Source organism: Rhinatrema bivittatum, chromosome 5 (assembly GCF_901001135.1).
Source record: "Rhinatrema bivittatum chromosome 5, aRhiBiv1.1, whole genome shotgun sequence".
NCBI lineage: Eukaryota > Metazoa > Chordata > Amphibia > Gymnophiona > Rhinatrematidae > Rhinatrema > Rhinatrema bivittatum.
The window spans coordinates 242,732,806-242,760,359 of NC_042619.1; the positions used below are offsets into that span (position 1 = coordinate 242,732,806).

General features: G+C 44.1%; 1 protein-coding gene and 1 long non-coding RNA gene across 4 annotated transcripts in view; one reads left to right on the forward strand and one right to left on the reverse strand.

The window, feature by feature from the left end:
* Positions 1-10,983, reverse strand: part of LOC115092603 — a 110,433-nt gene extending 99,450 nt beyond the window's left edge. The window contains exon 1 of the long non-coding RNA XR_003857036.1: positions 10,823-10,983. This is a non-coding gene — a long non-coding RNA (uncharacterized LOC115092603). The remainder of the gene's footprint in view (positions 1-10,822) is intronic.
* Positions 10,984-11,037: 54 nt separating this feature from the next.
* Positions 11,038-27,554, forward strand: part of JADE3 (jade family PHD finger 3) — a 183,912-nt gene continuing 167,395 nt past the window's right edge. Inside the window, exon 1 of one of the 3 annotated variants that reach the window (XM_029603618.1) lies at positions 11,038-11,261. The gene's annotated coding sequence lies outside the window, so the exon portion shown is untranslated. Of the gene's footprint in view, positions 11,269-27,554 lie in introns of all 3 variants that reach the window. The other 2 variants (XM_029603617.1, XM_029603616.1) reach the window with 2 other exon arrangements.

The window sequence follows — 27,554 nt, forward strand, 5'->3', positions numbered from 1 at the left end:
AGCATCGCACTTTGAAAAGATTTTCTAGCATATTCATGTAGAATTCTATGATCCTTTATGGAAGGAGTTGAAGAATGTAGCTTGGTCTTCTTCGCTCGCTTCATTGCTGATTCCGCTATTACTGATGCATGGGGAAGTTGAACTACCTCGTAAGTATTAGATTTTTGTAATCTGAATTTCAGATCTAGTTTCCTAAAAACTGGAGGTATTGATTGAGGAGACTCCAAGGTCTTTGCTAGTACGGAGTCTAATAATTTGTGAGATGGTAAAGCTGATGTTTCAGCAGGAACATCTAAAATTTTGAGAATTCCAAAAACTTCTCTGGGATCCGGTAGTTTTCTGATTTCTACTCCCAGAAGGGTACCCAGTTTCTTAATAAAACTAGAATAAGTGAAATCTTCAGGTGGAGAGGAATGGTCAGGAAGTTCTTCTGGCGGATCAGAGGGTATACCAGTAGAGTTGTCTGGGGAACATTCACCCGGGGAATCCAAAGGTATTGAATGAGGCGAATGGATTTTTCCCCCGGTCTCCTCTGGGTTGGGAGAGGGTGATGAGTTAGAAGTATTGGGAAGTGGTGCATCTCCTGCTGGACCTGACGAAATAGGTGGAGATACTTGTGGATGTAAGGATGAAAATAGATTTGTTATTATTGCAGAGATTTTGTTTACGACCTCTTTAGAATGGGATGTATTTGTATCCTTCTGGTGTTTATGAGGTTGTGATTTTGATTGTAAAGAATGAGGATAATTTCCAGTGGTATATGCCTGCAGCAAGGATTTCCGAAGGAGGTTAAGGGTCTGTTCCTGTTGGGGAGGCAGTGTTCTCGGAGTAAGTTCTTCCTGTAATGTGATGATTTATGATGGGAGTGAAAAGAAAGCCGCAAGCACTCTGTTCGGCCACTTTGAGAGGAAGCTGAGCTAATGGAAAGTGGTTTTGGAGGGAAAACCCCAAGGAGGATGTGATAAGTTATCTAAAATGAGATACTTTGCGAGTTGAGACTTCGATGGGGATTTTTGTGTTTGGATGACCATGTGACATTAGGCGCTCCTCCCGCATTGAAGAAGCTGGATGATGGCGCAAATGTGTCGGTGCGTCATGGTCTGTGTGGTGAGAATGCATCGATGCATCGTAAGTCGAATGATGAGAGTGTGTGTTTGGTTGGACGCGATGCAGTTTGTGCTGAGATGAATGCTTTGGCCCATGGGCGCCAGATGCCATCGATGCATCATGCGCCGATTTTGGTGCAGATTCTGGTCTCGCCTGTTCCACCGTCCTGCGTCAATTACTTTGTGGCATATACGGCACATTTGAGTTGGGACCACGCGCTTCCTGCCCGGATTTTACCTTTTTTGTTTCTGAGGCAGATTGATGCTTCTTAGGTCTCGGTTCTGCCAAAGAGGCTCGTTTAGGTAAGTTGTGAGGCTTCATTCTCAAGCCCGAGAACGACTGGATAGAACATCCCAGAGCGGGGGCATATGAGCCTAACGCTGGTGAATGGTTGGCAATTTTAGCGACCTTTGTCTTTGGGCTCTAGGGGACATACATCCACAGTCCTGACATGACGCTTGGTCATGGTCGGGGCCTAAACAAATGTAGCAGTAATTATGATTATCAGTGACGGACATTATGTGTCTGCACTGACAGTATTTGAAGCTTGGGTTTTTTTGCGGCCATTGTAGCACTGAAAAAGTGCTGTTTGAAATTCACTAACGCAGTGAAGAAAAAATCTCTGGAGCGTGGAAGAAAAGTAACTGAAGAGGAGCTGCGAGCTGCGCGTGGGAAGTGCCGCACATGCGCAGCACAAAAGACTTTGGATCTTGAAGAAAATATCCGATCGAGTGCACCATCCAGAGATGTCACCCAAATAGCAGGGCTAATTCAACCTGCTTATCGATGGAAAAATGGGCTTTTGAAAATGATGGCTATTACACTCGTAGCTCCATTGAAAATTCACTTCACAGTGCTGAATTTTCAAAAGGTTAGACATGTGTAAATGGGCTTTTGAAAGTTGCTACAATATATACTATGTTTATATGCATAACTCCTTTGAAAAATCATTCCACTGTGTTTATCACACAAGACTAAGGACATGGTTTACTAAGGCTTTTTCCCCATAGACAAAGAATAGGAGAAAAGTCTTAGTGAAATAAGGCCTAACTCTTTGTTTCAGAAATCCATTAACAGTTGACCAGTGTGGTTAAGTTGGAAGGATGATGCTGCATTTTCTAAACCTAAAACTAGAGATGTGAATCGTGTGATCGATCGTCTTAATGATCGATTTCGGCTGGGAGGGGGAGGGAATCGGATCGTCGCAGTTTGGGTTTTTTAAATATCGTGTAAATCGTGTAAATTGAAAACCGGCACACTAAAACATCCCTAAAACACACCCCGACCCTTTAAAATAAATCCCCCACCCTCCCGAACCCCCCCAAAATGCCTGAAATTACCTGGGGCCCAGTGGGGGGGAGGGGAAGGGAGAGGGCGGGAAAACCGGCACACTAAAACAACCCTAAAACCCACCCGACCCTTTAAAATAAATCCCCCACCCTCCCGAACCCCCCCAAAATGCCTTAAATTACCTGGGGTCCAGAGGAAGGGTCCCGGTGTGATCTTTTACTCTTGGACCTCCTGTGCGATGTAGAAATGGCGCCGGCGCTACGTTTGACCTGTCATATGACAGGGCAAACGTAGCGCCGGCGCCATTTTGTTTTTTGTCCCCCGACGGCAGGAGCGTAGGAGATCGCTCCCGGACCCCCGCTGGACCCCCAGGGACTTTTGGCCAGCTTGGGGGGGCCTCCTGACCCCCACAAGACTTGCCAAAAGTCCAGTGGGGGTCCGGGAACGACTTCCTGCACGCGAATCGTTTTTCCGTACGGAAAATCGATTCGCGGCAGGAGATCACTGCCGGACCCCCGCTGGACGCCCAGGGACTTTTGGCCAGCTTGGGGGGGCCTCCTGACCCCCACAAGACTTGCCAAAAGTCCAGTGGGGGTCCGGGAACGACTTCCTGCACGCGAATCGTTTTTCCGTACAGAAAATCGATTCGCGGCAGGAGATCGCTGCCTGACCCCCGCTGGACGCCCAGGGACTTTTGGCCAGCTTGGGGGGGCCTCCTGACCCCCACAAGACTTGCCAAAAGTCCAGTGGGGGTCCGGGAACGACTTCCTGCACGCGAATCGTTTTTCCGTACGGAAATCGATTCGCGGCAGGAGATCGCTGCCGGACGCCCAGGGACTTTTGGCCAGCTTGGGGGGGCCTCCTGACCCCCACAAGACTTGCCAAAAGTCCAGCGGGGGTCCGGAACGACCTCCTGCAGTCGAATCGTGTTGCCGTACGGCCGGCGCCATTTTGGCCAGCTTGGGGGGGCCTCCTGACCCCCACAAGACTTGCCAAAAGTCCAGCGGGGGTCCGGGAGTGATCTCCTGCCGCGAATCGTTTTTCCGTACGGAAAATGGCGCCGGCCATACGGCGCAAAATGGCGCCGGCCGTACGGCAACTCGATTCGACTGCAGGAGGTCGTTCCGGACCCCCGCTGGACTTTTGGCAAGTCTTGTGGGGGTCCGGAGGCCCCCCCAAGCTGGCCAAAAGTCCCTGGGGGTCCAGCGGGGGTCCGGGAGCGATCTCCTGCCGCGAATCTTTTTTCCGTACGGAAAAATGATTCGCGTGCAGGAAGTCGTTTCCGGACCCCCGCTGGACTTTTGACGATTTAAAATATATCGGACGATATTTTAAATCGTCAAAAAACGATTCACATCCCTACCTAAAACTAAACCAAATACATGGCTTACATCTCAATGGATTTAAAGAAGTTAACTCAAATTTATCAATAGAATCTATCATTTTTACCAACAAACATTCATAGGATACTGTGGAAGAGACCAAACTGTACCATTTCTTAACCTGTTTCTAACTGTAATATTCCTTAACCTGTTTCTAATGCCTCAATGTTATTCTTTGTGCTACTATGAGAGCTATGTAGCACCATCTCCTTTGCCTGAGTCATTAAGACTTTCAGAGGTAGCCTTAATAAAGCTAGTTCTGATGTTTGCATTCAGTGAGAGGAAATAAACTTAACACTTTCTGCTAAAACTGTTGAATTGGTGGATACATCAACAGCATATGTATGTAAGTTCCTTCTATCTGACAGCCTCTCCAACATTTATTAGATAGTGCTACATTAAATTTGCAGATCTTTAAGATATGTCCTATGAATTACTTTAAAGAGATATCAACCTAGAATCACTGAGGTCAATATTCAGACACAGCCGGCTAAGTAAGTTAAGTAGATAATTCTTATCCAGCTAATTTACAAGGGATATTAAGTGGTGCAGCCATGCCACTGAATATACTCAGATAAGTTTAAAGTTAGCCAGATAAGATAACCAGCTAACTTTAGACCTGCTCAATAGCAGGTCTAAGCTAGCTAGATATCTTAGAAAGATAAGTCTGAATATCACTACTTATCGGCTAAATTAGTTGGATAAGTAGCTCCTCCCATTTATGCCCCCAGAATGCCTCTTTTTTGTATCCAGCTAGATTTTAGCCCGATAATGGAGAAGAGACGGCTGAGGGGTAACGGTCTTTGATCGTGATTTCATTTAGACCTCGGTAATCGATACATGGACGTAGGGTACCGTCCTTCTTCCCCAGAAAGAAAAAGCCTGCGCCGGCCGGCGACTTTGATGGTCAGATAAAGCCCTTCTGGAGATTTTCTTCAATGTATTCCGACATAGTTTTATTCTCTTTAGCTGAGAGGGGGTACATTGGGCTTCAGCCTTATGGCACAGTCATAGGGCCTATGTGGAGTAAGAATATCAGCTGCTTCTTTGGAGAATACATCCCCGAAGGATGCGTATTGGGGTGGCAGTCCTGGCATCGCTGGAGTCGTAGACATACATACAATAGGAGAGATCTCCTTAAGGCACTTCCCATGACATTCTGGGCCTCAGCGGGAGAGATCCAGGGATGGCCAGTCAAATTGGAGTTGGTGCACTTGCAGCCAGGGTAACCCCAGGAAGATGGGGTGCATAGCTCTCTCCAGTACAAAGAAGGAAAATGATTCCGTATGGAGCGCCCCGGTGCGAAGAGTAACTGGTACGGTTTCGCAAGCCACGTTGCCTGGTAAGGGCTCCCCATGAATGGACGATAACAGTAGTGGATCTTTCAACTTGATGAGGGGAATCTTCAGGTCTTCCACTAGACATCAGAGAATGAAGTCGCCTCCTTTCCCTGAGTCCACCAGGGCAGGAGTCTGAACCGTGATCGGTCCGTAGGTCAAAGAGACTGGAAGAGAGAGTGGAGGAGATGTCGCGGTATGGCCTAAGAACAGTCCTCCTACAGGACTTAGGCCCGTCCGTTTTCCGGATGAATGGAGCATGTAAAGACATTGTGGCCGGGCTGACCACAGTACATGCAAAGGCCACACTTCTTCCGAAATCTTCTCTCTTTGGAGGTCAAACGACCATGACCCAGTTGCATAGGTTCATCTGTATCAGCAGCAGGGATTACTGGAACCATCCAAGGTGTAGAGACAGCACTGGCCTGTTTCAACCCGGGTACCACTCTAGGCCGGAGTTCCTTCGCCTTGTCCTGGAGTCGTAGATCAATCTGAGTAGCTAAGGCTATTAATTCGTCTAGTGAGTCAGGTGTTTGGTGAGCGGCCAGCTCGTCCTTCAGACAGTTATCCAGGCCTCTGCAGATGAGAGTCTTGAGACATTTGGGGTCCCAGCAAAGTTCTGCCGCAAGAGTTTTGAACTCTATGGCAAATTCAGCAATGATCTGCTGCCTTGCTTCAAATCAACTAAAGCAGAACCGGCTACAGACATTCGAGCAGGATCATCAAAAATGGATTTAAACAAGTCATAAATCCTTCTATGTTCTGCAAAATAGAGTCCTTGCGTTCCCACAAGGTAGATGCCCACGACAAAACCCTACCATCCAGGTATGAAAGGATGTAGGTAGTCTTGGAGGGAGCTGTAGGAAATAGAGAAGGCTGTAAGGCAAAGTGCATGCAGCACTGGTTCAAAAAGCCCCGGGTCTTCTGGATTTCTCCAGAAAAGTGGATTGGAGCCGCCAGTGGTACAGCAGTCTTCAAAGTTACCTCTGGTGACTGACCTTCTTGGTTGGAGGTTGTGCCTTGAACCTTCTTGTATGTGCAGTTGATGAAATGCTGAAGTAAGCTTCTCCAAAGCGTCTTGCTGCTCCACAGGGCATTGGGCCAGGCCCGGTATGGCCTGCAAAGCACTGAGTTGTGCTGGATCCATGGAGTTAGCAATCTGTTCAGGATTCGCTAGAGAGTTAGCAATCTGTTCTGGATTTTCTAGGGATTTAGCAATCTGTTCTGAATCTGATGCTTGATGGGAGGAGCAATCAGATAGTTGTTAGCAATCCATTTGGGATTTGTAGTTATATATGAGAGTTGAGAATGGATCCTTGGACCAGTGGCAGATGACCACACCCCCGGGGAATTATCCCGAGGGACCACCGGTCAGGCTCAGAGTTAGGAGACAAACACACACTAGTTCTATTAGATAGTACACTGAACCACCAGAGATGGTAGTAGTGAGCTGGTAAGCCCGGCTGGGCTGTAGTCCCTCAGATATTGGAACAGTGATCCCCGGAGTTTGAGCTGAAGAGAGACTGAGATATAGAGAGTAGGCAGGGTATGCAGGTGGTAACACTCGCACAATGTCCCAATGAAGCCCAAGAGCTGGAAAGTATAGGCCCTCGAGGAGCGAGTACCTGGTTCCAGGGAAAGCTCATAGAGAATGATGGTAACTCACTGATGTAGCTGATATAGTTGGTAATGAAGACTTCCAGGCAGAGGAGTATATGAAGCAAGTCTGGGATCAGGGCCCTCGAGGAGCGAGTACCGGTTCCAGACTGTCACCTGAAAAAACAAGGAGAGAGCGAGGCCCCGAGGAGCGGGTACCTCTGGTAAGTCCGAGGAGGCAGAGTAGCTTAGGTAGCGAAACCCCTTGCTAACTCGATATGTTAGCAAATTCCAAGACCTTAAATATCCGTCGCGGGTGACGTCATCTTCGGGGGACGCCCCCGAGGTTTGCGCCAATGCCGGTACTTCAATCAGGGCCGTGCCATGCGCGCGCGCCCCTAGGCCTCCAGGAAACATGGTGATTGCAGCGTCGAGCTGGTCTGGGAACGCCCGAGGACAACTGGCAGCAGAACGCCGCGGAAGCCAGTGTTCCGCGGACGGAGAGGGAGGCGCCAGAGAGGTAAGGAGGTCGGAGAGAGGGTGTCGGGCACCGACGGACACAACAGTGGGTGGATCCTTGGACCAGTGGCAGATGATCACGTCCCCGGGGGAAGATCACGAAAGGGACCACCGGTCAGGCTCAGAGTTAGGAGACAGACACACACCAGTTCTTTTAATTAGACGGTATACTGAACCACCAGAGGTGGCAGTAGTGAGCTGGAATGCCCGGCTGGGCTGTAGTCCCTCAGATACTGGAACAGCGATCCCTGGAGGCTGAGCTGTAGAGAGACTGAAATATAGTGAGTAGGCAGGGTAAGCAGAGTTCATGAAACGAACCGAGGACAAGTGGCAGCAGAACGCCGCGGCAGCCAATCTTCCCACGGGTGAAGAGGGAGGTGCCAAAGAGGTAAGGAGGGCGGAGAGAGGGTGTCGGGTACCGACGGACACAACATCATCTGCATATAATAATCTGTTATCATATCCACCTTTCCATTACAATTCCCTCCATTAAGGAAGTTCATCGAGTCTCCACAAGAGAATGCGCTGCATCAATAGCAGGCCCCCACATCTGGAACAACCTCCCGGCTCCTCTCAGAACCGACCCCTCTACGCCTTCCTTCAGAAAGAATCTCAAAACTTGGCTCTTCAGGAAAGTATTTCCTCCAAAGAATTAATCCCCGGCTCCCTATCCCTCCTCCCCCCCCTCCCTTTCCCCCCCCACTTTTGGTTACCCTCGCTTGGCACTGCTAGTTCCCTCCCTGCCATTGTACATAGTAAGTTAAATTCAGAACATATGTATTGTTAGTATAGCGATTATGTAAAACAAGTTTCGTTATTTACTCAGTTAATCTGTTATACTGTATCATGTCACCCAAAGGCCTGCCTTCGAGACATCCTGTTCTATGTAAACCGGTGTGATATTTTGAATCGAATATCGGTATAGAAAAATAAATAAATAAATAAATGATACAGTTGAATGCCTGAGTAACAGTGCTAAAGGCTCAATTACAATAGCAAACATCAAAGGTGAAAGGACAACCCTGCCAGATTTCTCTAGACAATCAAAACATTTCAGACATATATCCATTTACAAAGACAGAAGCAGATGGCCGCTCCTAAAGAACTTGTATCCATCCAGTTATCGTATTGGATCAAGGTCCCCAATTCATTGCCAGATTCTGGAGGGTCTTTTGTAAAAATGTGGGTATCAAGTTGCAGTTTTCATCAGGATACCATCCTGAGACAAATGGCCTTACAGAGAGGACTAACCAAGACCTTGAGCAGTTCCTTAATACTTAGTCTCTGCTTATCAGAATGTCTGAGCCAGATTGCTCCCTTGGGTTGAGTTAGTTAACTTGGCTGTCAGATGTGGTTGCCAGAGCTCCTCCACTGCTGTTGTTCCCAACACTCAAGAATAAGTCACATGCAGTCTTCAGTGCATGCTATCCTCAGGCTGAGTGAGATGGGGACAAGAAAGAGGTTGGAAAGACTTAAAAAGAAGGCTCAAGAGGGGAAATAAGAGGATGTGTTGTGTGCAATGGGTATGCTGCACAAAGTGCCCTGCATGCTATGTATTAAGAAAATGTGATTCTCGGCTATTTATTTATTTATTTTGAATTCTTATATACCGACATTCCTGTAAAGTATACAGATCACACCAGTTTACAGTAAATCAGAACCGTCGCGAGAGGGCGATACATTAAACATTTGAACGTTTAGAAAAACAAAGGAACATTTACAAACCATAAGATGCTTCAAAACAGGATGAATATAAGACTTCAATACTGATGTTTGCTTTAATGTTCCTGGGATATTGGGCTATTTTTTTTGGTCTTTATTGTTTTATTTTGTGTATTATGAAATGTTACCAAAGGAGTGGCAAATTTTAACTTGTATGTATAGATTATGGTTACCATGTAACACTTGTGAAAAGTCTTATATTTAGAAAGAGGGCATATATTTATTTATTTATTTAAGAATTTATATACCGGAGGTTCCTGTATAATATACATATCACCCCGGTTTACAATGAACAGTAACTATCGCTTCAAGTTAGCGGTTTACAATGAACATAGTTAATCCAAGAAACAGAAAATATATATATATAACAATGCTAACAATTAATAAAAAACAATAAATGAAATAACAATTAATAAATAAACAACAATAAATATCAATGAAAAAAAAATGGCAATAAATAAAATGACAATAAATAAAATTGCAATTAGTAAAATAACAAGAGGGTTAATGAGAAAATAACATGGTTAAATAACAAGGTTATGTGAAATATGCTGGGGTAATCGGATAATATGTGACTGACTTTCTTCCTGCTCTTAGTTCTACGGGAATGCTTGTTTGAATAGCCAAGTCTTAAGTTTCTTTTTGAATGCAGCGTGGCATGGTTCAAGGCAAAGGTCTGGAGGAAGCGAGTTCCAGAGTGAAGGGCCCGCTGTGGATAGGGCGCATTTCCTCAGCGAGGATTTAGCCGGTTGGGTGATTAGTCTGTTTTGATAAGCGCTTCTAGTCGGTTTCATGGATGTGTGTAGTTGAATTTGGAATGTTAACTTGAGCGGCGCGATGTGGTACAAAGCTTTATGTATCATCATTAAGGATTTGAATTGGATCCTGAATTTAATCGGGAGCCAGTGGAGATGAAGAAGGATTGGGGTAATATGATCTCTTTTTTTGGCATTTGAGAGGATTCTTGCTGAGGCATTAAGGACCATCTGAAGTGGTTTTGTGGTGCATGCTGGTAGGCCTAGAAGGAGGGAGTTGCAGTAGTCCAGTTTTGGGAGTATGATGGCCTGTAGTACCATGCGGAAGTCTCTGTATAGGAGGAGTGGTTTTAGTTTCTTTAAGGTTTGTAGTTTAAAGAAACATTCTTTTGTAGTGTTATTAACGAATTTGTTGAGGCTGAATCCGCTGTCTAGGATGACTCCCAGGTCTTTTACTTGTTGCGAAAAGGTATCCAGGCTTTGGCTAGCATTAAGAGGTGTGGGTGGGACATAGTTTTCCGGTGCTATAATGAGAATTTCAGTTTTTTTTGTGTTTAAGACTAGGTTGAGGCTGGTGAGAAGATTGTTGATAGCTGAAAGACATTTATTCCAGTGTGACATAGCTTTGTGTAGTGAGTCTTCTATAGGGATGAGGATTTGTATGTCATCCGCATATAGAAAGTAAGTTAGCTATATATTTAGAAAGAGGGCATATACATTTTGGGCATAAATAAATTGAAAAATAAATTTAAGATATGCTTTAAAAAATATTTGAGAGTTTGATTAATGCTATTCCACTACCATCCAAGAGGATTTTTTTTCTCTCTGAAGAAACAGCAAGGAGTCGTTCTTTGGAGTCAGAAGAAGTTACTAACGCTAACCTTGTGGTCACATTTAACCTCGAATTTAAACTGGAACCCCAGACTTTTTTTTCAGAAACACAAATGGCCTTTTTTCCGGGGAATAAAATTAGGAGTTTCCCTGATATTTCTAAGTCTAGGCAGGCGAAGAGGAAGCTTGTTCAGGCTTTACACACCGAATCTCCTATTTGTGCGGTGCTTTCTGCAGCAAGGCAGACGTCCACTCTGTCTAAAAACAAGATAAACCCACCAACCTTATTTCATTTCCGCGCAAACACTTGGTGAAATACCAGGAGACCTGGCATATCTTCCTCAGCAACTAAGAAGCTAGACCAACCATTAAACTAGCAAACATTTTCATTATGTTAATTGTATTATCTTCTCCCAAGACAGCATTCTTACTTTCTCTAGCACTGATTTGTCAACCTGTCTAAAGCCTCGCCCCCCACGCTGCTTGGAGTTACCCTGGAGTCGGCGTGCCTCACGTGGGGGCGACGTAGTGGCGTGCGTCCCGGATGTGTCACGTGGGGGAGGCGACGTGTGGAGTTCCACCGGACCGTCTGCCTGGTGGGCGCGCGCTCTTACTCGTTTTCAGCGGCGCCGCTGCGCTTGGGGCCTCTTTTCCTGGTGTCCCTCGCTAGATCTGGACCTGACTCTCTGTCACCGCCGCCGGCCCGGAGCAACCCGAAACAGGTGACTTGTGCGTTCTCCCTGTCGTTGCTCTTTCTGCCGCCACTGTGGCCTTTCTCTCTCTCTCTCTCCCCCTGACCCCCGGTGTAGTCAGATGAGGAGATCGCCGCTCCTGCGTTCTGTTTTAGCTCTCACGTTGAGCCTTCACACGGCCCGACCTCGCGCCACCTCTCTGTTCTCCTGTTTGGTTCCAGCTACTGCGGCCTTTAGTAAGATATGGCCTGCTCTTAAAAAGAACTACATCTCCACCAACGCTCCAAAGCAAGAAACAAAAACACGGAAGTAAAACTAGCCGCACACATGTAGAGCCTCATTATCTCAGTTAACCACTCTGACAGGCAAAAACAGCCTCCCTCTCATGCTCGCAGACACACAGTCTCCATCCCTCACTTTCATATAGGAAAAGGTGAACACACACAGCCAAGTTTCTCCCTCACCCAACCCTGCAACGTCCCTCTGTCACTCAGTGGACACACACAAAGCCATATTCTTTCATCCACATATGACCCCTTTCCTCCAACCTCTCTCTCCTTTATTCACACAAACACATTCTCAGTGGTTTATTCAGATACACACAAGTACTGCTTCCCTCGCCTACACATACTCGCAACCTTGTACACACTGTTTCTGTCGCACACTTTTATACCACTATTTGTGTTTTACAATGCATTTGTGCTTTGCAATAACCAGAAAGCATAAGAATAATCTGAAAACTTGAAGGACAACACACCGGTGTGCACAATGCATAATTGTGCTAGTTTATGTTGAAAAAAAGTGTTATGGTAAAGGGACTTAGAAGTCAAGTTCCGTTGCTGCGTAAATTTATAATTACAGACAAAGCCAAAGAGAGCAACCTTCAGACTGAAGGGTTCTGTAATCTTATGGAAATCACCTTGCTTAACTTAAAAGGACTATGTACTGAAGTGCATTAAACTGGGAATGCTACTGTACATGAGCTTCCAAATTGTAATGCTAATGAAGTAGAGCAATAGCAGCCTAATGGTTAGGGCAGCAAGCTGAGAGCCAGGGAAGCCAGGGTTCTAATATTGCTCATGCTCCTTGTTACCTTGGGGGAAGTCACTTCATCCTCTATTGCCTTACGAAGAAATTTAGGGTCCTATTTATTAAGCTCCCCCCCCCATACAAAATGGAAGAAAACCTTTAGTAAATAAGCCCCTTACTAAAGTTTTTTTTCTTCATTTTATGTTTATGGGAAAAGAAGCTTAGTAAATAAGGTCCTTAGTTTGTAAGCTCATTGAGGAAAGGGGGAATACCTACTTTACATGATTGTAACTCATCTTGTGCTACCAACAAAAAGGCATGAGCTGTAAGGCTTAGTGCAGGGGTGAGCAAACTTACCGTATTTGCATCTGTGTTCTACCTTTCTATTCATGCAATTGATTGGGAGCCCCCAAGATGGATTACTTTATATATCTGTATTTACACACACACACTCTCTGTGTCTTCAGGTTGCTGAAAGAAGTAAGATCACATACACATACTCTCAAACCTAGGCCTGGACTACTTCTTATACGCTGATGTACAAATACTCATACCCATTCAGAAAACACTCAATGAAACCATCCTCTTCTGGGAATCTTGCCTAGTCACCATCAACTCCCTACTAACCGACCTTCACCTTGCTCTTAATGCAACCAAAACCGAACTACTCTTTATATCCAAGCAACCTGAACACGACTCCCACACTACCCCCCTCCGTAAGAGACCTGGGAGTCACACTTGACCAACACCTGAATTTCAAGCCACACATCAAGTCCCTTCTTAAAGCAGGCTTCTACAAACTCCAGATCCTTAAAAAACTCAAGCCTTTACTCCACACTCAAGACTTCAGATTAGTCCTACAGTCCACCATTTTCTCCAAAGTGGACTACTGTAATGCCCTGCTACTAGGCCTTCCATACTCCACCATCAAACCACTTCAAACTCTTCAGAACGCCATGGCACGAATCCTTACGAACACACGTAAAAGAGAGCATATTACACCCATCCTAGTAGACCTACACTGGCTGCCCATCCAGTTCCGCTCCCAATATAAAACCCTAACTATTCTTCACAACACTCTCTCAAAAACAACTCCCCCTGGCTTAAGGAAATGCCCCACTTCCACTTCTCAACCCGCCAGACAAGATCCACCTCTACAGGCACCCTTCACACCCCCCCCCCCTTCAAAACAGCCCGCCTATCCACCACCAGAGAAAGAGCCTTCACCATCGCAGGCCCCGCCCTCTGGACTCCCTCCCCACATACCTCCATCTTGAACCCTCACTACCCAATTTCAAAAAAGGCATTAAGACCTGGCTCTTCAGACAGGCATACCCTGAAACCAACCCCTCGTAGTCAACCCCCCTGAAACCCCCCTAGTCTCACCCCCTTGCAACCCATCTATACCCATCTTTTACCCCCCCACCCTACACCCTCCCTATACCCCCTCCACCCACCATACACCTTATCGCTCCCTAGTTACCGTACTCCACTGTAATTCAAGTTAAAATGTACAACCTGTGTGTTAAAAGTTAAATAAGTTATCTTTTATTACCTGCCATAACTGCTGTAAATAAGCTACCATATATATTCTCTATATAACCTATATATCCTTCATTAACCGCTGTAATTAAGCGACAATGTTTAACCCTCGTTAATCACTCTCATGTAAATACTGCTACGTTCCTTTACCTTCTCAGCTGCTTTCTTTCCTCCTTTACCTTCTCCCTCTCTCACCCCCCTCTTTTCGCTCCTGCTCCATCTCCCACTCCCTGTTTTTTGTAATTTCCTCCTTTCTCAAGTTTATTGTAAACCGTCGTGATGTGCTCGCACGAACACCGGTATATTAAAAGCTGTTAAATAAATAAATAAATACACACACATGGGCATAGAGAGGCAGGCATGGAGGAAAGTGGACACCACACAGAAATACACTCAATCGTAAGGGCTGGAAAATGTTTCCAAAAAGTTGTAGGAGCTCAGAAAAACTGTCCCACCTTGCCCAACCTTTTTTTTTTCTTTGCTTTTTATTTTCACTAATTTTTCCTGTTTTTCTCTTTCTGTATTTTTCTTAGTTTACTTATTTTTTATTTGCTTATTGTACTTTTTATAGTTTTTACCTTTATTCTCCCTTCCTCACTACCTCCCCTCTCTCCTCCCTCCAGCTCCTTATTCTCTCTGGACTTTTACCCATTTCCTTCCCCTTCCTCACTACTTTTCCCCGCCAGGTAGGCAGCAACTGTTACCCCTCTCCCTGGTTAGGGACCCGTTGACAGGAGGAAATCCTCCTGGGCTGGGGCCTGGTTTCTTGGGTTATAGAATACCAACAATGGCTCCTCCTCATGTCCAGTTCTTCCACAGGGTAAGCATCTCTCTACCTGGGTCTGCCATAGTGGAAGCAGCTCCTCTCCCCAGTCCACCCAGAGAGATGCATAGCTAAGTTGTGGCATGTTTACAGTGATGTCACTACACTCTGGGAGCTCCCTCCTTCCTGAACTTTCAATGCCTCCCTGATGCTAAGACTCAACTGCGCAGCCATTTTTTTTTCTTCCCTGATAGGGCAGCTAGCATTCCTCTCTTCAGGATCATTCACTCACTCACTCCTGGGGGGGGTGGGGGGGTGGTGCTCCTTTTGCTCACCCCTGGTTTAGTACACGGGATAATACGGAGTTAGCTCATTATCCTGCATTTACCTAATTTGTATCCATGGCTGTGGTAAATGCATATGTTCTGACATCAGAATCCCTCATTTTGGTGGTAGTATATGCAAAAACCTGAGTGACTTTTTTTCTTTGACATGAGCCTTTTTTTTCTGAATGACAATTGGAATGCTAGGGTGTTCAGACTTAGTGAAGTCTAAACACACAAGCTCTATTTTGTGTTCCAGTATAACATTTGAGTACCCAGAAGAGATATACTAGGCACTGTATTGGTTTTCACCCACTCTTAATTCTTAACTCCTATAATATATAAGTAAGCTGGTATCTATATTGGAGTGGAAAATTAGTTCAAGTTTATGATAATGCCTTATGTCTGAAGAGCGGGATTTGAAATGTCATAATAGTCAAATTATAGCACTTGTAGGACACATGTTTTCCGCTGTTTGAAAAGAAGCAATTTCTGGTCTATGATTTCCACAAATGACAAGAGGGTGCTAATTAGCACTCCCTTGATCAGCACACTTGGGGCCTGATTTACTAAGCTTTTTTCCCTATAGACACAGAATGGAAGAAGAGTCCTAGTAAATAAGACCATGGAGAGTAAAAGAAAATAGTGTATTTCTAGACTGGTTGGTGGTTACAGAAAATCTTCTACTGTTTTGGAACTGTTCAGGGATTGATATGTCCTTGAAGCTGAGAATATTTATTAAAAACCAGACAGAAAAAGTGTAGGATTAGGTGGTAAAGGAATGTAATAATCAAAAAAGTCAAATAACTGCTTTAATGTAGTATGGGGTCCATTTTTTTGAAGACTTGTGTGTCTGCCTAGGTTTAGATCAGGTTTAGGCAGTTCTAGCCTTAAGTACCACAATCAGGTCTGGTTTTCAGGACATCTACAATGAATATGCATGAGATCTCTACACAGAGTGGAGGTAGTGCATGCAAATCTATCTCATGCATGTTCATTGTGCATATCCTGAAAACCAGACTTGTTTGTGGCACTTGAGGGCCAGAGTTGCCTATCACTGTTTAGACAATTTTTAAGCTGAACTTAAGTGACTAAGATTTAAGGAAAATATTGCCAAAATCTAGATGGCCAAAGTCAGGCAGCCTATATCTAGGCCTGCTATTGCAGCAACTAAGTTAAGCCCCTAGTGCTGAAAAGACCTGAACTCTTCCCCTGACTGAATCCTGCTTCCAGAGCTGCTTAGTTTTTTTTGCTAGCTAAATTTAGTTGCTCAGAGGGGGACAATTTCCCACTTGACTCAGTGTTACTGGTTGGATCCTACTGAAAATCCACTTCTCTGTTCATTGTGCTCCAGAGTTGGAGAAAGATCCCTAGTGAAGAGCCTTATATTGCTGTCTCCCCAGAATATTCTCAAGCACACATGTACTTCTATCATAGGAATCAAAAGAACATTTCTATGACAGGATTATAAATCTGTGTGGCAGGCTGCAAGTGTTTATTTGCAAAATTTTATGAACCATAGTTAATGGGATAATGTTTATGGTGTGGGGTTTTTTTTTTGAGGTATTATATGAATATCATGGATCAATATACTTCTTTGTCTGATCTGAATAGTAATATGTGATTGCAGTTTTTTTAAATTTTATTTGGTTTAATTTTGGTTTAACTATATGTTGCAATTATGTTTTTATTCATCTCATTGGGCAGTTTTAAACAAGAAGAAAGGCAGAACATCAATTTGACATTTTATGTTTAAAAAAAACAAAAAACAAAACAAAAACTTAACTCTGCATACAATTAAACTATAGCATTTGTTACCAGAGGAGGTGGTGAAAACAGTTGTCATAGCTGGGTTTAAAAAGAGTTTAGATATTTTCCTGCAGGAAAATTCCATAAGTTAAAGAAGAAGTAACCAGTTTCTGAGAGGTTCAATTTCCAGAATGGAGTAGTTAACAAGTTTATTTGAATAATCTTCATAGACAGTACAGTCCCTCAACATGGCTGTGTTTTGCCGATGGTGCTTCAAAACTGGGATTTCTGTGAATTTATACGAAATCAGAAAATAAAGTATAGTACATAAACTGTACAGTGTGTGGTTAACCATGGAGAGGCACCAAATGTGAGAAACTGACCTGATGTATCAGAGTTTACAACAGAAATTAAACCAGGAGGTGAATCCCTGCCAAATCATTCAGTATCTGAAAGAGTACATAATCTCACAGAGAAGAGACCTACATACAGTAAAGAAAGAAAAGACAGAGGCAGGAGATAAGCTAAATGCCTACCAAAACAAGATTGATGCCCCATGAACATCTAATGCAAATACTAAGCGCTTGCAGTGAAATATGAAAAGGCTCCAAGCTGTCCAATCAAAGAGTGATCGGCCCTGGAAAACATCAAACCAAATTTTAGGACTGGAAGCTAATTAATATCCCACAAGAACTGTACTGCATATTAAGCTGCAGAAAAACAATATGTAAGGAACAAACGTAATACAAGTTCCCTATAGGTTTTCCTAGAATAAGTAAGGAGATAAGTACATTTACACTACAGTTTGTCTGAAAAAGTACAAAAAACTTCAGTATTATACTAAACACTTGGCGGCATCCTGTCAGGTATACAGTTTAGTGTTTACTCCAGTGTTTAAGTGTTTAGTACAGTTCTGAGAAGTTTTTTTTGTACTTTTTCAGCCAAACATTGTGGTGTAAATTGTACTTTTCATCTCCATTTATTCTCGGGAAGCCTATACAGAGCTTGTATCATGTTTTTGTTTCTTGCATATTGTTTTTCTGTAGCTTCTTAACATGCAGTACAGTTCTTGTGGGACATTAATTAGAATCAAATTTTAGGATGGGAAGCTGGGTTTTTTTGGTATGATGTTTTCCAGTGGCCTTTTCATATTTTGCTGCAAACGCTTAGTATTTGCATTGATGCCCCATGAACGTCTAATGTTGTTTTGGTAGGCATTTAGTTTCTTATCTCCTACCTCTCTTTTTTCTTTCTTTACTGTATGTAGGTCTCTTCTCTGTGAGATTATGTACTCTTTCAGATACTGAATGATTTGGCAGGGATTCACCTCCTGGTTTAATTTCTGTTGTAAACTCTGTTTGATACATCAGGTCAGTTTCTCACATTTGGTGCCTCTCCGTGGTTATCCACATGCTGTACAATTTATGTACTATGTTTTAGTTGTTTTCTAATTTTGTACAAACTCACAGAAATCCCGGTTTTGAAGCACTTAAGTTAAACTTATTTTTAACTCAACACTTTCTCGGTTGCAGTTTTCTTCCTTTTGATGCTGTATTTAATGTTGTTCTTACAATGAATTTGTTTTAATACAGATCTGTATTGTGTGTCCCTCCCAATGCAGCCCCCATCAGCAAAACATGGCCATATTGAGGGACTGTGCCGTTTTATGAAGATTATTTAAATAAACTTGTTACGTGCACCATTCTGGAAATTGAACCTCAGAGAGGAAGTACTCAGTGTCACACATTCCTCTATTTTCGATGCTTCATGGTGATTGTATTTTATTTTATTTTTTTTAAAGTCCATAAACCATTATTAACTATGTAGACTTGGGGAAAGCCATTGCTTATCCCTGGTTATGAGCAAATAGGATTGGATCTAATTATTTGGGATCCTGCTGTGTACTTATGACCTGAACTGGCCACTGTCTGGGTAGGATACTCGGCTGGATGGAATTTTGGTCTGATCCAGTATGGCATATCTTGTTTTCTTATGACACATTTATGTTTTCAGAACAGATTTGACATATTCCAAAGTTTTCTTTATGAATTTTATTTTTTATTGATATTTTCAATTCCTGTAGCTTTATTTTAAGCTTAGGTTTTCTAGATTTTCTTATTTTTTGATGAGCAGTCACCAAAACTTTGCCCATGGGCAGATTCCCAGATAATGGATGAGGTTTATCAGTGCAATCCTGGATGGCTGTTTCAGCCCATCTTGACAGCATAGCAATGTTTTTCCCGATTAGGATCTATTGGAGGAGCCACCACAGAATTAAGTCCTCGCCAGTTCACAGTCAACCATAGAGTATGGCAACTAAAATTCTAGATTTTCAGAACAATCTCAACCAGAACATACACTTTTATTATTTATTTATTTTGTTTTGAAAAGCCTATAAGCCTGTTGTATTTGTTACTTCACTGATGAAGTATCTCTTTTGAATCATTCTTGGGCCTCAGCCTACCAGTTGAGCACCACTGCCTTTTTCTGTGTGATATTATTAGTGATTTTATTTTTTAAGACTAGGAAAATCCTGAGAGCCAGGTTACCGGGGCATCTAAAATTCTGGCACTTGCTATCTAAAATTCAGAAAAGCAAAAAGTGAAGGTAAAGGAGTAGAAGCAAAAATAAAGAAAACATTTTTTCTTTGGCTTCTAAAGTTTGACTGATGCTTAAGGGTTGTTTTTTCCCCTTAAATATATTTCCAATTTTGGTGTTTGTTTTTTTTTATTAAATTTTTATAACTTCATTATGGCAATGCTTCAATACAAAGCCTCCCTCTGGCCCGGATTTCTTGAATATATGAAAAGAACTACAGTCCAGCTTTTCAATATCACACTTGAAACTCCTGCCAATAGTAATTCCAGCTATGGTAGGTACTAAATGATGCAAGCAGATATGCTTATAGACATTCCTTAAATCAAACAGCAGATGGAGTGGAAAAAAATCTCCTTTGGGTTAGATTCCATTCTTTTCGCTTATTTTTCCCTTACTTAAAACCCACGGCATGCTTTTGTATAGGGCTGGCTTCAAACTTTGGTATCCTCTGTACGCCTCTTCATCCCCATGTGCTGAGATCATGTCTACTTCTTTTATCCTCCCTGGTCCCAGCTACTGTTAGTAGTCGTGTCAATGAACGTGGGTACTGTGAACTACCATGTGTTTACAGTTTACTTGGTGTCCCCCCATTCTTCTCTTCTTATATAGTATCTTGTTTGGAGGTGGGGTGGGGGGGAAGGAACAGGTGAAGGATTTAGTGCTTCCACAGGATCTCTGAGTGTATGGTGACCCTGTCTTTACAGATGAGCCACTGACAGCCCTGGCCCATGGCATTTTAGAGGGGCAGAGACGATCAGAACAGGTGGTGAGGTAGAGGCCCACAGGGATGTGTGATCTGTCCCCTGCAGCATTCCACCCTTCACAGCCACCTAATAGATTAGGCTAGCCCTACCTAGGTACCCTTGTCAGCCCTGAGAATTGATGGGAAGTCTCCGACAAAACTATTCCTTGCTGCTCTTTTTTTTTTAAATTGTTGGGGGCCATAAGAGTAGTGACATAAGAGTTCCCTCCCTCCCCAGGTCTGTGTGTTTCACTTTCATGGTATGCCCAGTTCCTGCAGTTTACACATTGTAAGTGAGCAGCCCTTTGACTTGAGCTTTAAAACTCCATATTTATTTTCTTTTGTTAATGTAATATACTAGTTTTTCCCAGCCTTTTTAAGCCCAAGGTACACCTACATTAACAAAAATGTTGTGTGGCACACCAGCCTCTGTGAAGCAGGCAGTGCAGACAAGAAGAGGACTCATATGGCCAAAAAAAAAAAAAAAGCCATGGAAGCACTGAAAGCCCCACCAGGCTCGCTCCCAAATTATAAACAATGGAAGAGAGTGCAAGAGAAGGGAAAAATTGGTGTGGTGCAGCCAGCTGGCTCAGCTACCTTGGCTGCCACATGAGACTAGAGCAGCTTTACTCCTGCTGCTCTCGGCCCTCAGAATAAGTCACACCCAGTGCTCATTCATGCTCTTAGGACAGAGGCTGGAAGAAATTGGAGGTGGCTCAGGATGGGGGGAAGATGAGGAAGTTGTCTGCCCAGCTATCCATGCCCTGCATGCTGCCCATCAATTACCACACTCTGGCACTCCTGTTGTAGCTAGGAAGAAGAGGCATATATAATTACGCAGTTCAAGAAAGGAGCTCCTTCACATTTAAAAGCCACTGCTGGGGTCTTTTATTGCTCCAAGGTGCTAAAAGCAGAGCCCAGCTTCTGGGCTGGATCTGAGCATCAGGCAGAGGTGGCTTTTCCGAGAGGCACACCAGTCTGCCATGGCACACTGGATGGGAAACGCTATAATATGCAAATGTGATCAGTCTGATTCTGAAATGACGTAAGGTTGATGGGTTTATCATATTCTTGGATATATATCTATCCACATTGCAAAACCGCACACGTGACAGATTGTCTGTTGGAATATCAGAAGTAGGGATTGAGGTGAAGAAGTTGCTCAACAGCAGTTCAACATACCATACCATACCTAAAGGGGAAGTACGTTTACCACATTGTACGCTTTGTTCCATAACTTAGAAGTTGTAGCTGCAGACTTTTTTCTAGTATTTATTTATTTTTTTTAATGTATTTCTAAATCTCAGGTTCAGTCTACTGGCAGACATCTTGCTATTTCTTTTCTGTTAATAGGACATATCCAAAGGTGAACTTCAGGAGATGAGGAAATAAGACAGCACTAAAAATGTTTACTAACTTTTTTTTTTCTTAACTTTGGATATAGTTGTAAGGATGGGGAAAGCAGTATAAGCATTGTAAATAAAGTGCAATAATTTGCTTAAGCTGACAAAATGATGGCATAAGAAAAATCTGCTGGTATTGGTTGGTTGTCCAAAAACCAGGAATGAGAGGAAATGTCTTCCCAGAACACTATAAATCTGTCTCCACTATTGTGTGGAGTTGGGAGCCCTGGAAACTAGTCTTTTGTGAGCTGGAAGAGTGTGTGTGTGTGTGTGTGTGTGTGTGTGTGTATAGTGCTGCATTTTCTGCTTGCTATTTAAACCCATTTTGTTTCTCATCTACTCTCTCCTGTTTTGGTGTGAATCTGTAGCATGATAGTTTTTGCTGGCATGTACTTGTTAGGGGTTGGGTTTTTTTTTTTTTTTTTTTTTATTGTCCCATTTTTTTTTTTTTTTTTTGTCTAGGTTCCTGAAAGAGAAGAGTGGTAGCACATGCCTTCAGTAGGAATGGAAAGTAGAAGGTGTGTGAACCTGGGAGCAGATGGGCATAACAGGAGGATGACTCAAGAAGATAGGAGTGTGGAGCATGAAAGGGAAGAGTAGATGGTGTAGGAGGAGAAGGCATGAGTTGGTAGTGGAGGGGTGAGGAAGAATGGAGGAAGGCAGGAGCTTGGAAACAGGTAGCTGGACAGCCAGAGGAAAATGGTGGTGGAAGCTGTAGGGGAGAGGGCAGTGAGCTGGGGCAGGGAGGAATGGTCAGGCAGGGAGGTACTTGCTACAGTTGACTGAGGCAGGGGGTGAGGAACAGCCAAGACCTAGTAGTGGGCAGCTAATGGAAAAGAAGCAGATCTCTAATGTGCACTTCCCTGTAGAGGAGAATGACCTGCTGAGATGGCGAGTTTGCGTAAAGTACCATCTTCCGTAAAGGAAAAACAATTCTTCAGTGCCAAAGGCCAAAATCAGTAGAGCGCAAGGATGGATGTCTGGAGCATGGAAGTCTGTAATTGCACCCTGGAACAGTTGTAGAACTGGTTACGAGATGAGCTGCCCATCAGGAGATCAAGGTGCGAGGATTGAAAGAGCCTAGCAACAGACCGGAGAAGTTATGCCATCCAATATTCGGCTAACCCTGCTGGACGAGCTTGTGAGGGTAGTGCTTCTGCATGAAGCTGTGCAAGGCCTCTTGGGGGCACTGACACAGTTAAGGTGTTCGCTGTGGTGGAAGTTGGTAAGTATACATCACTTTTTTTTTTTTTTTTAACAGCTGTCTCTTCGCACTGCATGTACTCTAACCAGTGTATTAAAAAACCTACTGGACCTTGCACATGTATTTAGATATGTGGCTGTGTGTGTATATAAATATGTACATGCAGATGTTCTATGTGCAATAACTAATCTTTTGCTGTTTTCACAGGTGTGAAGGAGTAGGTTGCTCAGGAAACCACAACTGACACTGCAAAGGCAAATCTTGCAGCTCTTTCAACGAGGGGCAGTTCTCTTAGGAACAATTGCTCCCATCATTTCTTCTCTAGTCACAAACTTGTGGAACTTTGTAAAAGAGGAAGCAGGTGCACCAGACCCTGCTGAATGGTTAGAAGTATGTGTCATAAACAACATTGTTACTCTCACCAAACATTGGTGCAACCTGCAAGGCGTCTGATGCCAGTGTTGCCAGCATACCTCTGGATAATGCCATTAGTACTGCTTAATTTACCAGTGGCCTTGTTGCAGAAATCCTGGTGCAGCAGGAGCAACAGGATACCAGAAAGACCACTATCCTTGCATCAGTTGGAGAAATGATACATATGAGATGGGCCTTGAGGGGAGCACTATCAGAGCTATGGCAGATATCACCAGCACACTCCAGAATATTAACTTTTCTATTGCAACAGTGAACTGGACCTCTGAACAGAACCTTTATCCTGATATTCCTACAGAAAGCTACCATGCCATTGTCAACTACTTCCTCTGACCAGTGCTCCTGACCATCTCTGATGTGCGAGGACCAGAGGTGAAAGACAGCATGTACAGGCAAAAGAAAATTCTGCCACCATTATGGCCCATCATGTTGAGCCACTGATGTTGCCTTTCCTGAAATAAGTTTTATCTCTGCTTGATCCCAGGTGAAGGCCTTGTCTAAAGGAGCCCTTCCCAGTCCAGGGTAAGCCCCCTCTCTGTGGTTGCTCCAGTGGAAAGTGCTTGTTTTCAACCTGTTTGGTAAGGACATTATCTCCGCCATCACCTTCCTTCCTGCTTTTTCAATATTGATGCAATATTCTCACTGTTTCTGAGACCACCAGTGTCACTGAAGATCTGGAAGTGATAGGTTGCCCGTGACATCCAGCTTTTGCACACCTGGCTGAAAGCGCTGGCTTCAGAGTGGTGCTGATTGTCAACCTATGTGCTATTGTGCTATCTGACAAGTGTGTGTGTGAGTGCACTTCTTCCACAAATTGTGACTGGAGGAGAACGCTGCATGATAGGGATGGTTTTATTTTCTTTCAGGGAGGAGATGGGATGGTTTTGTGTTTTTGTTTTATTGTGTTTGTTTGCTTAATTCAAATAAACATTTAAACTAAATACTCTTTCTTCTTTCCTGCCCCACCTGCTGCAGCCTAACATCACCGGCCTCTGTAAATAAGCTAGAGCCTACTTGGCCCCTATTTATTCCTTCCATGGGGTCACTGGCAGATGAAAGGGACAGGAGCCGATCCCCTGTTGCTCCTGCTCACCTGACTCCCTTTTAAAAATGTTTGTAAATGAGGCTAGAGTCATTTTTAAAAGGGAGCCAGCTGGGCAGAAGTAACTGCTATCCCTTTTATTTGCCGATGATGCAACGGAAGGGGTAAGTGGGAGCCAGGTAGGCCTTGGAGGTGCTGTTCTTGGTCCCACCTTATTTGCCCGGTGGGGAGGCCCCAGTGACATTAAGGGAGGTTTCCCTTGTTTTGCTTTTTTATACAAATGAACAATTTTCTGCTGTCTTTTGGGAGAGTAGTTTTGGTTCCTTCCATGCTGAACAAACTAAAAAGACATTTTTGCATAATGGAAAACATATATTCATTTTGAAACAAATACACAGCCCTACTGCACAGTGTGATTCTGAGAGGTTTAATGCATTATGTGCTTTCTTCAGTGGTTGTCTAACAAGTAGTTCTCTCTCTGTTTTGTCATCCTTGCAGTTTTCTGATCCTGTGATGCTGCATCAAAGGATTAGTGAGCTTTAATAGTGTTGATGTCCCCTGACATGGTCCCATGTTTTGCCTGAAGGCTGCGTTGGGGACATCAACACTATTAAAGCTCACTAAGTTTGTCGGTAGGAGTCTCTCATAATAAAACTAATGTACAGTTGACCTTTTTAGAAACGTGTTCCTTCTCTTTAATTTGAGATTTTTCAAGCGTGGTTCCTTCTCACTATTGATTCTCCTGTACGTACATGGTCTTTGTCACCCCTGTTTCTGCTAACTGAATTGTAGTTGGTTGGCACTTTCTGCAGAGGTCTTCAATTTAAGAGCTACTGTTTTAAATGCACTGTGCTGATTGGACTTCCTCTGCAATAATTCTTGACTGCTGCTCATCACTGGATTTCTGTGACTGGATAAATATTGGAACTGATACTTGATTTTTAAATGTTTATTGATCCTAGATGCTCTCAATGGACACTATTAACTGAATTTTTTATGGTTCTCTTGTCTAAAAGTTTGATGTACATGTCTACAACTTTGCACTATATTGAAAGTTTTTTTTAATGGACAATAAATATTGCCTTTTAAAACTTTTTCTCTTTTTTTTTTTTTTTAATTACTGTTCTGGTCTTCCCTTTGAGTTAGTTATAGGCCTCAAAGGGCTGAGGGTGGTGTGGGTTGCAGGACTGCCAGGCCTTTGGACTCTTGCTTGCAGGGCTCACAGCACTCAAGGGTGTGGTTGGTAGAGCTCCAAAAATACCCACACATGAAAGAAACGTTTGTGTATTGAATATGTAACATTCTTTTAGTGTATGCAGACAGGGGGAAAAAAAACATGTTTCATTTTGAAAAGCTCAGCTAATTAGAGGAGACCCTTGTTCTTGAAAGTAGTAGACAAAATTGTAACCTGATAATTGGCTTAGTTACCATATTAAACTGATGGATTGGCCAAAGGGTCACCCCCTTCCTACGAACATTTTCAGTATAGTTAACTTTTTATGTATAACAGAATCATAGCAAATTTTTTTTTATCTTATAAAGAAAAATAATCAAATTATGAAAACTAGAGAGGAAAAAGATCAACAGTAAAATACATAATAAAAATCAGAAGATAGGAACCTAACATAAGTAGTCCTCAAAATTCAGGATTATGCCATCTGGTGGTGCTGCCTCCCTCTCTTCAAAGGTTTAGAAAAAAAAAAAAAGGGGGGGGGGGGGGTGGTCCATTAACTGTGAATAAAGTTTTTTGGTGTGTTTATGATGGTATGGGTAGCAATTTGTACAAACATACAGAAAAAATAGCCTGATCAGCCTGCTGTGGACTGCTCTCCTGCTGCTGGTTCTATCTGCTTCAGTGGTGAGGACACACAGAACTTTCTTCCATATTAGCATTCCTCTTCAAGGAAATCACACTTCAGCTGGCGAGCAGCACTTAATACCATGTCACCATGGGGCCTGGCTCACAGCATGAGCTGTGTGAATTTCCTAGCGTGTAGCAGATGGACTCAGGACCTATGGGTATAGTGTGCTCCTGATAGCAGTTGGAGTCTGAGTCAGATTTCAATCTGACGTCAGCACTACATATACCCGTGCAGGAAGCTCTGCTCTTCAGTATTTCTCAGTCTCCTTAGCAGTTCAGGACTAAACACACGCTTGCACAGCGTTAGAAAATCCAAACCAAAGAAGAAATAATCTTACCTCTACAGATGAGCCCCGCTCTCCTGCGGTGACCCCTAAGAGTCCGTCCCCCAGTCGAGAATTCCTGAGGTGATTTCAGAGATCCCTCAGAGGTAAACCTCGGTCCAGTAGCCGGTTCCCGGTGTGGACTTAGCCCCCAGGAACGGGAATGGCTGAGAGACAGTGGGTGCAATACTGAGTGTGGAGGTTAAGGTACCTTTCCCTCTTCACCCCCCCCCCCCGCAGCCGGAGACTGCGCCCGGCTGAGACTGGGAAACGCTGAGACAAAGTAAGGTAGAAAACTTTCTTAAAGTCTTGGGTCTCCGAGGCTCGGATAGCCGCACAGATCACCAGTCGGCTTCTGTCCTATCGGGTTGATCAGCTCCGTACGGGCTACATCCCGATCCAGTACGAGGGTCCTCCCACGTGGAGACCCTCCGGGGAGGGGGGGGGGGGTGTCGCTATCTTGCCCGCGTGGTAGTCGGCGCCATTTCCTCCCCGCGAAAGCCGTATTGTCCGCCTTACTGAGCCGTGCGCACATTGGCGAGCCGGGCACACAAGCTACTCATGCGCATAGCGGCGCGCGCATCTCCGTAATCGCTCATAGCGGCCTGCACGCACATCTTTGCAGTTTGCATGCACATCTTCGACACCCCCGGAGCGCATATCTAAGCTGCCCGGTGCGCACATATAAACGCACAGACCAGTCTTGAATGACCCTATGCATCCAAACCATGGCACCACTGGCCAAGAAAGCCATGTCAAAAGTCCTCTGCCCAGCCTGCCACCTAAGAGCTGCACAACACAAGGAGGACTCTGCCCTGTGCCTAAAGTGCAAGGCGGCCCTGGAGGAACCAGGACAAGGCCCCCCGGCCAGTAGAGGAATCCGGCTCCATCAACTATATTACCCCGGACCTCTCTATCCCCGGCTCGGCCCCTTCTCAGTTGGGCCCCTCAGGGAATGCCGCTGGCTTCAATATAGACCCAGGAACTTTTTCCTGGGTAGAATTCTTCAAAGGGCTGCAAACCTTTGTCCAGGCACAATCGGTTCCACCAGCGACACAGCCACAGCCTCCACCAGAAGACCAAAACCTTCCAGGCTGCTCTCGGCCTCCCCGAGATGTTCACCAAAATCATGGTGGTAGTAGGAAAGAAGGAATCCTCGTACACCCATACCTGGATGATTAGCTGATCAGAGCAAAATCTCCAGAAGAAAGCCATCAGGCAACCTCCAGAACCTGCAAAACCTTGGGTGGGTCGTCAACACAATCAAGAGCGGTCTGCAGCCCTCCCAATCTCTAGAATACCTGGGAGTCTG